Source organism: Citrus clementina, unplaced genomic scaffold, assembly GCF_000493195.1.
Source record: "Citrus clementina cultivar Clemenules unplaced genomic scaffold, Citrus_clementina_v1.0 scaffold_3, whole genome shotgun sequence".
NCBI lineage: Eukaryota > Viridiplantae > Streptophyta > Magnoliopsida > Sapindales > Rutaceae > Citrus > Citrus x clementina.
In genome coordinates, this window is record NW_006262339.1 from 37,002,766 (window position 1) to 37,012,682 (window position 9,917).

At 36.4% G+C, this 9,917-nt stretch overlaps 2 non-coding genes and 1 pseudogene across 2 annotated transcripts; all 3 read left to right on the plus strand.

Annotated features, from left to right (window-relative positions):
• The first annotated feature begins 1,410 nt into the window (after positions 1 to 1,410).
• On the plus strand, positions 1,411 to 1,567 carry LOC112100439. Its single transcript, XR_002906811.1, has one exon. It is a non-coding gene; the product is annotated as a U1 spliceosomal RNA (small nuclear RNA).
• A 2,355-nt stretch (positions 1,568 to 3,922) lies between these two features.
• On the plus strand, positions 3,923 to 4,105 carry LOC112100483 (annotated as a pseudogene).
• A 504-nt stretch (positions 4,106 to 4,609) lies between these two features.
• On the plus strand, positions 4,610 to 4,769 carry LOC112100428. The gene has a single exon (XR_002906800.1). It is a non-coding gene; the product is annotated as a U1 spliceosomal RNA (small nuclear RNA).
• Positions 4,770 to 9,917: the final 5,148 nt, after the last annotated feature.

A 9,917-nucleotide genomic window follows, 5' to 3' on the forward strand; every position in this document is an offset into this window, starting at 1 on the left:
TGGTGCCGCTTCCTATGTAACTTGGCTGGTTACTAAAGCGCTCATGAAAACAGGATATAGACACAGGGCCAATCCACGTGTCGGCTAAGGAATACTTGAGAATTTGAAAACTTATGTGTGAGATATATCCAGTTAGTCGATTACGGTCGATGGTTCAAAGCTTGCCTACCATGCCACCTTGATTAACTTTGATGTATTGTCACTAAGTGAAGGTTCAAGTCCAAAAGACACCTTCATCTATGCATAAGTTTTCCAAACCTGTGCAAGATAATTTTTCAAAATTCATTAATTTTGCAAATGGTGGGGGATTGTTAGAAAATTTTCAAAATAAATGTGTCTTATGGTAAAGACATGTCTTATTAATTGTGCCTTATAGAAAATGTACCTTTCACTAAAGACATGTCTAATTAAATGATGTCTTGTTGTAAGGACATGTCCATTTAATTGTGTCTTGTAGAAAATGTATCTTTTTACTAAATGATATAACTTTTTATGGCAACATTTCACTTAGAGATGGTGACATTTCATTTGAAATGGTAATGGTTCAATTTGGACCATTGATTAAAATCAAATCTAGATCCAATGGCCATGAATGAAGGGGTATCATGAAAGATGATAACCCAAATGAGGGGGCACAAGTATATCTATAAATAGGGGTCATGTTTAAGCTATTTAGACATGAAATAAATGATCCTACACCACTCTTTTCTTAGCATTCTTTTCTAGTACGAATTTCAACACAAAACACCCATTTCTTTTGTGCATTCACATTCCAATCTGCAGGAACAATATATTGTTTCTTGGCAGGCTTGCAACATTCAAGAGTATTCTGGTTTGCTTTCGTCGATGCACAAAGCAAGCAAACAAACAAGTACTTCATTGTATCCTGGAGGTATATTTGCTTAACCCATGTGCATCACTCAATTGGTAGGGGCAAATAACGTCTTAAGGAAAGCGACATTTGTAACGTGCTTTGAAGCACACAAAATTTCTGCAGTTTTTTCCTACATACATAGTTAGTTGTAAACACATTACTTTACATAATAAAGTTCCACCATTATTGTTGTATTTCTCTACATTTGCCATTCCCCACAATTTTACCACCAACAAATTGTGAATCCCTGATTGATGAATTAACTGTATCCTGATACAATATCACGAAGGATCGATATTTGCGCAAGCTAATGGCAAAAAAAAAAAAAAAAATTTGCGTAGACCATGAAACTGCTCTTAAATGGTATGTTGCAGATTCAACCTTACATGATCTGCTTGCTGAGGAAATCATGTTATAGCATCATGAGATTGATATGAGCTATTCGACATTGCATAAAATATCCCACATCGGAGAAAGACTGAAAAATAAGAAAGCTGATGCCCGTACAAATAATGAAGTTGGAGTAACGTTAGAACATACTTACCTGGGCGGGGTCAATGGGGGATCAAGAAGGCCCATGGCCTAGGATGGTGGCTCTCATTGCACTTGGAACACCGCCCTAAGGTCTCCCCAAGTGGGAGAGCCTACGTCATAATTTGTGGCAGTGGGGGCCTACATTCGCGCGGCCCCTGCCCATTGCTAGTAAAAAACTTTCACCATTCGAAAAGGCATAGTACTATCTTCAACATGATGATAACAACTGTTACATTGAGCTTAATAATACCAGTCAAATTAGCAACATCTGAGTCTCCATAATCCCATGACCCTTAATATTAAGCTAAGCTAAAGATCGAAAATACGTACTTTGAGAATCGAAAAAAAAAAAAAAGACTTGAAACTTTGTAATAGATAGTGGGGACCAACATGTTGTATCTATCACACAACACTGTATAACGATCATGACCATCACAACATCTTCAAGTAAGCCATCATGTAAGCGATCGTGTTATATGAGAGATTATAGAGTAATTTTGTTGTACCACACCTACTTAATGTATGTATGATGTGTACATTTGTTTTGAAATATCACCATGTAATTGATTGCTATATTTAATTCATACACACATATCACACATGCATTAAGTGAGTGTAATATAACATAGATACTCCAGTATCTCTCCATATTATATATATCCTTTCATGAATACAATAAGTTAAATGTTTGTGTGCATATGGTTGTGATCAAATCCATTACATGTGTAAATACTACAAGAAATAGTTGGTAAGTGACAATTAGAGTATACTTTTTGATGTGGAGGAGAGCATGATCACATCTTACAACAAAAAGATACTAACATCAACGAGGAATCTCTCAAATGCCTGAGATAGAAATAAGAAAAAGTAAAATGAATATAATATAACTCAATGAGTGGATTCTTAAAATCAGGAGTGGGCATTTCGGTTTTCGATTTAGTTTTACAAGTTTTCAACCCCAAACGGTTTTAAAGGTTATTTTGATTCATTTCGGTTCGGTTCAGTTTCTTTTTCAATTTGGATTCAGTTTGATTTTTCGGATTCAATTATGGTTTAGGTTACAAATTGGTTTGGGTTGTAATTCCGGGTCAGGTAGTAATTTTGGATTGGGCTGTAATATTATAGAAATGCAAATATACGATAATACCAAGAACAACTTTAATCACACTAAACAATGAACAAAATAATGACACATGCCAACTTGTAGAGTCAGTTTCTTTTGTCCAGACTTCACCCTCATCAAATAGAACGGAATTGGAGTCAAAACCTGAAAGCAACATTTCATCGCAGAAGATTTAAAAGGGAAATAGTATCTATATGATGATTTTGGTAATAGCAACAAATATGTAAAGAAGAAAAAAAATTGAATGGTAGGAGTGAGAAGGCTAGAACCATGGGTTTTGAAGCTTCTAAAAACTTGTCATCTATACATGTATCAAATTTAAAATTTTGACATCCAATTTGAGAGCTGAAGCTAGAGTTACCATCAAGCGGAGATGGAAGCCACGAAATCGGGTGCTGCAACGCCGACGGCCGAGGAGATGGAAGTTGCGAAATCGGGTGGCCTTACTTGTGTACAACACATTTTACTTGTAATTATGATTTTAACCCTAAAATTGAATTACGCCCCTTCACTCATGCATCATTTTTTGTAATTTTCATTTGTATTAAAATCACACTTGTTGTTTGTTTGTTGGCTGTAAAATGTGTCCCAATACGTTGATAAGCCAAAATTCATATTCTTTCACTTACAATATTCAGATCACATCAAATATCGGACAACCAATTAAATAAATAAAATATCAGAGAGAGAATCTAAAAATGAAAGGGCAAACTCATTGAATATTACGTCTAAATTGAAAGTTCTCAGTTAAGAACTTTTTTTCCATTTTTTTTAATTCCATCTTTGTTTGGTGATTGTTTCCAAACAATGGAGAGCAGTTTTGTTTGGCTATTGAATGGCTCATTTAGGTCTTGGAGAGCAGTTTGAAAGCAAAAAGGCAACCAAGAGCCAATATATATGATTGTGGAAAATACAACGCGCTGATGAATTTTGTGTTGTATTTTGATGTACAAATAATTGGAGATCAAATATATATTTCATTTTTCAGAGATAGCAAGAGTGCAAATTTTGATAGTTTCAGTAAGACTTTATGCTAGTAAAACACTAAAATCTTCCTACTAATTTTACAAATTGGAGAAATTGAAATCTTGATATCTTGTTTTCATTACAAGATATTAAATTACTGGAGAGATTCAACACTTGACTCCTTATTTTCATTACAAGAGGCCAAACTAATTTAATTGTATCCTCATATACATCATGAAATAATGAAAGCATTCTGTTAATTATGCTACAGGTTAAAAATTTGCATTAATTGAGAATGTGGAGTGCCGAATCTTATTTGGAGGGAGTTCTCTAAAACTTCTCCAGATTAAACACATCGATTAAGAGAGAAAAAGAAGAAGCGGTCAGATGTATATAAAAGAAGCAACTGCATAAACTTAAAACTCATACCTTTCTCGGCCTTTTGGCTAAGATCAAGTGTATATAGTATCTGTTCTTATCAGTTTAATATCTGGCTCACACGATATTAGATTAACTTTTTAAGGCGGAGAGCTCACTACTGGAGCTTGCGACCGGGGCTCTCGAGCGGCGCCCTTGCCTTGCACTACTGCAACGTCGTCGCACACCCAACCAATGCAGCTGAAAATTTTCACATGCAATCTGCTTGTTTTCTGTATTATTTATTCCCAAACTGTCGTGGGATAAGCAGGATTTTGTGATAGAGAATCTAAAATTTTCCTTGCTTTTCTTCTTTCTATCAAATAAATTTAGTGATCAAGGTGTTGTCGATCGATACAAATTTATTGGGTGTCTACTCTTTGAGTGGACAGCGGCATTGGGACTTAATTGTAAATCCCTGTTGGATGAATCATTTTTTCCTGATACAATATCACGAAGGATCGATGCATACGCAAGTTAATCATTATAAAAAAAAAAAATTGCGTATAGCATGGAATGCTCGTAAATGGTATGATGCAGATTCAACCTTGCATGATCTGTTTGCTGAGGAAATCATGTTATATATACTGATATGAGCTATTCGACATTGCATAAAATAAACCACATCGGAAAAAGACTGAAAAATAAGAAACCTGAGGCCTGTACAAATAAAGAAGCTGGAGCAACGTGAGAACATACTTACCTGGGCGGGGTCAATGGGTGATCAGGAAGGTCCATGGCCTAGGATGGTGGCTCTCATTGCACTTGGAGAGTGCACCACCCTAATGTCTCCCCAAGTGGGAGAGCCTACGTCATAATTTGTGGTAGTGGGGCCTGCGTTCGCGCGGCCCCTGCCCATTGCTAGTCAGAACTTTTCACCATTCGAATAGCCATAATACTAACTTCAAAATAGTAATTATTACATTGAGCTTAGGCCCTGTTTGGTAGGTGCTGTTGCTGTTGTGTACAAATAAAAGTCTGTTTTGTAGGTGCTGTTACTGTTGTGTAAAAATAAAAGTTAATAGTATGTAGTAAATATAATTTTTAATAATAATTTTGACAAATTAAATTATTAAATTTATATAAGATTTTTCATCATACAAGTATAAAATAAAACATGTAGTGTTTATCAAACACTTTAGTATTGTAATTTTTAAGCTATAACTGTCTAACCTCAATTCCAAACGAGACCTTAGTAATACCATTCGCAACATCAAGGAATTAAGTCTCAATAATCTCGTAACCCTCAACAAATCTAAAATACCCAATACCAGAGTATTAAATAGAACCTAAGTTAAGGATTGTGAAAATAAATACTTTGAGAGAAAAAAAAAAAACATGAAAGCGGCAGCAAAATGTTGTATCTCTCATATGTCACTGTATTGTTTACGATCATGACCATCACATCATTTTCAAGTAAGCCAACATGTTATATGACAGATTCTATAATATTTTTGTTGTATTACGCCTATTTAATGCATATATGATATGTGTACATTTATTTTGAAAAATTATTATGTAATTAATAGTTATATTTAATTCATGAACACATGTCATAAGTGTATTAAATAGGTGTAATATAACAAAGGTACTCTAGTATTTCTCCATATTATATAAATCCTTTCACCAATACAATGAGCTTAAGGTTTGTGTGTATATGCTTGTGATAAAAATGATTACATGTGTAAGTACTACAAGAAATAGTTGATAAGTGACAACTATATTATTCTTGATGGGGAGGATAGTGCAGTCAAATCTTACAACAAAAAAAGGCAAAATGAATATAATACAAATCAGCGAGTGAGTTCTTAAAATTAGCTTTCCTCTATATACATTTAAGGAAAATTGTATGATATATATTTGCATAATTCCTGTTAATAGAGGGACCCATAAGTCTATCACGTAATGAATCAAGAAACGTAACTGGATAAAGTAGTGCTTACGTGGTAAGGTTTCTCGGAGGCCAGCTATAAGAAACGTTTGTTTGTAAGCCCAAAACTTCGATTTGCAATGAGTGCAAAAGTTATAATAATAATTTTATTATTCGGTTTCTGTCAATGACTTGAGAAAACTGCGTGAACCTACGACCTCCTTCCAGAAACGAAAAATCTCAATCGCTTTAATTAAGTCAAGAATTTCCTTATCATCTTCAAATACCGTGCACAGTAGGATAGATCTAGCAGGCATCAAACGCAAACTCTAAAGAAAATGCAAGACTTGATACTGAGAGCATAAATTATAAACATTCAACTGTTGGAGAATTAACAAAATAAAACACACAAAAAACACTATTTTATTTCTTCAACAACACTCCTCACCAATTACAACTCTTATTTTTCACTCTCTACACCTTAGAGATTTTGCTACTTCACTTGATGATTAAACCAAAGGGGAGAGGGGGTATTTATACATGAAACAAACTAATCACAACCATTCATTTATTCAATTAATACACAAATCCTCACCATCCATTAAAACCTACCACTCACCTACTTCACCAACCACACCTAACACACCTAACACAAACAATTCAAAGCTCACCAACCATACCTACTCATGGAACCTTCCATGAGTTGGGCTTGATTTACTCATCTTGGATCAAGTTTATGATCCAACACCTCTCCTTAAACTTGATCCTGTGACACCAAGCAAACTTCTGAATCTTGCAAAGTCTTCTTGCTTGAGTGGTTTAGTGAAGATATCAGCTGCTTGATCTTGTGATTTTACATACTTGACTTGCACTTCTTTTCTTGCAATACACTCTCTTATGAAATGATAGCGAGTGTCTATGTGTTTACTTCGATCATGAAAGACTGGATTCTTGGATAGGGCAATTGCTGATTTGTTATCAACACAAATCTCGGTTGGCTCTTCTTGTGCCAAACTCAACTCCTTCAGCAAATTTCTGAGCCAAATTGTATGACAAACACTTGATGTGGCAGCTACATATTCAGCTTCACAGGTGGATAGAGTGACAATTGGTTGCTTCTTTGACATCCATGTGAAAGCAGTATCTCCCATGAAGAACACAAATCTTGTTGTGCTCTTTCGATCATCTACATCTCCACCCCAATTGCTATCGCTATATCCAATAAGCTTGTAGTCATTAGAAAATGAGTATAACAAGCCGAAATTAATTGTACCTTTGATATAGCGAAGGATTCTTTTTGCAGCTTTAAAATGAGTGGTCTTTGGATTCTCCATGTATCGGCTCACAAGTCCAACAGCATAAAGAATATCTGGTCTTGTGCATGTCAAATAACGTAGGCTTCCAACCAAACTTTTAAAGAATGTTGGATCTATATCTTCGCCTTCATCATATTTGGATATCTTGACTCCGCATTCCACTGGCGTGCTTATAGGCTTGCAATCATTCATCTTGAACCTTTTGAGAATCTCCTTTGCATAACTTTCTTGGGAGATAAATATGTCTTCTTCCTTTTGCTTGACTTCAATGCCGAGGTAATATGTCATCAGTCCGATGTCAGTCATCTCGAACTCTTTGATCATCACTCTTTTGAACTCTTCAAACAAGCTTGGATTACTTCCAGTGAAGATGAGATCATCCACATACAGGCACACAATCAAAATATCTCCATTTTTTTCTTTGACGTAGAGAGCATGTTCATATGGGCATTTGGTGAAGCCTTTCTCTTGAAAATACTTGTCAATTCTGCTATTCCATGCCCTTGGTGCTTGCTTTAACCCGTAAAGAGCTTTCTTCAATCTCAAAACTTTGTCTTCATGTCCTTTCACCATATAGCCTAATGGTTGTTCGATGTAAACTTCTTCTTCAAGGAATCCATTCAAGAAAGCAGACTTCACATCCATTTGAAAAATCTTCCATTTGTTCTGAGCAGCCAAAGAAATAATAAGTCTAATAGTTTCAAGTCGAGCTACAGGAGCAAATACCTCGTCATAGTCTATGCCAGCCTTTTGACTATAGCCTTTTGCAACTAGCCTCGCCTTGTGCCTTTCAATTTCTCCATTCGCATTTCTTTTTGTTTTATACACCCATTTGACACCGATCGCCTTATGACCTTTTGGAAGAGTATTAAGCTCCCAAGTATCATTCTTCACAATGGCTTTGATTTCTTCATCCATTGCAATTCTCCACTTCTCATCTAGTGCAGCTTCTTGGAAGTTGACTGGCTCACAATCAGCAAAGAGGCAAAAGAGAGTGAGATTATCATGTCTCTCAGTTACCTCATAGAGATCTTGAAGACTCCTTGTACGTTCTTCGGTTCTTTCATTTAAGAAAGGCGGCGGTGAATCTCCGCATGTGGTTGGTACCGGTGAGATAGGTGGAGTGGCAGGCTCTTGTTGTTCGTCTACTTGTTTTATCTGTGTATGATCATCTTCTTCAATGGGAAAGAAGTTGAAGTCATCCACACCAGAGCCAAAATCCCATTCTCCTTCTTCATCAAAAACTACATCTCGACTGATCACGATCTTCCCGTTGTTTGGATTGTAAAGCTTGTATCCTTTGGAGTTGTTGTCGTAGCCGATGAAGATGAACTTTTCACTTTTGTCATCCAGCTTGGCTCTACTTTCATCTGGTACATGTACATGGGCAATGCTTCCGAAAACTCTTAGATGGGAGATGCCGGGTTTTCTTCCACTCCAAGCTTCTTGTGGCGTCTTGCCCCACACGCTTCTTGTTGGAGATCGATTGGATAAGTAGACTGCACATGCAACAGCTTCAGCCCAAAATTCTTTAGGTAGCCTCTTACTCTTAAGCATGCTTCTTGCCATGTCGAGGATGGTTCTGTTCTTCCTTTCTGCAACACCATTTTGTTGAGGGGATCTTGGAACTTTCAAAGGGCGTCGAATTCCATTTGCTTCACAAAACTCTAAAAATTCTTTGGAAGTGAACTCTCCACCTCGATCAGATCTCATGGCTTTAATCTGGTATCCACTTTCTTTTTCCACTGCAGCTTTAAACTTCTTGAAAGCTTTAAAAACTTCTGATTTTTGCTTCAAAAAATACACCCAAGTTTTTCTTGAAAAATCATCTATGAAGAGAAGGAAGTAGTTACTTTTACCAAGGGAGTTTGGTTTGAATGGACCGCACACATCAGTATGAATGAGCTCGAGTGGCTTCTGAGCTCTTGAGTTTGACTCCTTTGGAAAGCTCTTTCTGAATTGCTTGCCAAGTAAACATCCTTCACAAAGTTGATCAGGGTGATTGATGTATGGTAAGCCTTTCACCATGTTCTTCTTGAATAGTAGCTCCAATCCTCCAAAGTTGAGATGCCCATATCGAAGATGCCAAGTCCAGGATTGATCTTTGTGACAGGCTTTGAGACATTTTGCAACATCATTTTGAATATTTAATGGAAACATTCTATTCTTCGACATTTTCACTTTTGTAATTAGATTTCCTTTGTCATCTTTTAGGAAAAGACTATAATCTTTTAAGTGAATATCATAGCCTTTTTCTAAAAGTTGACCCAAACTAAGAATGTTGCTTTTCATATTGGGCACATAGTAAACATTCGAAATTATTTGGTGACTACCATCTTTTGCACGAAAAAGAATGTTACCTCTACCCTTCACTGGTACTTTTGAATCATCTCCAAAAGCGACACTGCCATTCACAGATTCACTTAGTTGCACGAACATGTTTATGTTTCCACTCATATGATTGCTAGCACCTGTGTCAAGATACCATGTATTTTCTTGACCTCCACTTGTGTCATTGCGTGCTAGTAAAAGTGTGCCATCTTCACTATTTTTCTCTTCAGCATAGTTCACTCTCTCTTCAATTCTGGTGCTTGGAGCTCTGCATTCTGAAGCATAATGCCCAAACTTTTGACAATTATAGCACTGTACTTGGGATTTGTCATACCTCGATCTTGGATTGCCTCTGCCTCGTCCTCTGGTTGAGCTTTCTCCTTTGGCATAATTGGAGTTGTTGTTGTTGAAATTCCAACCTCGTCCATGACCACGACCTCTACCTCGGACATAGTGCCTTCTCTCATTGTCGGAGCTTTCTTCTCT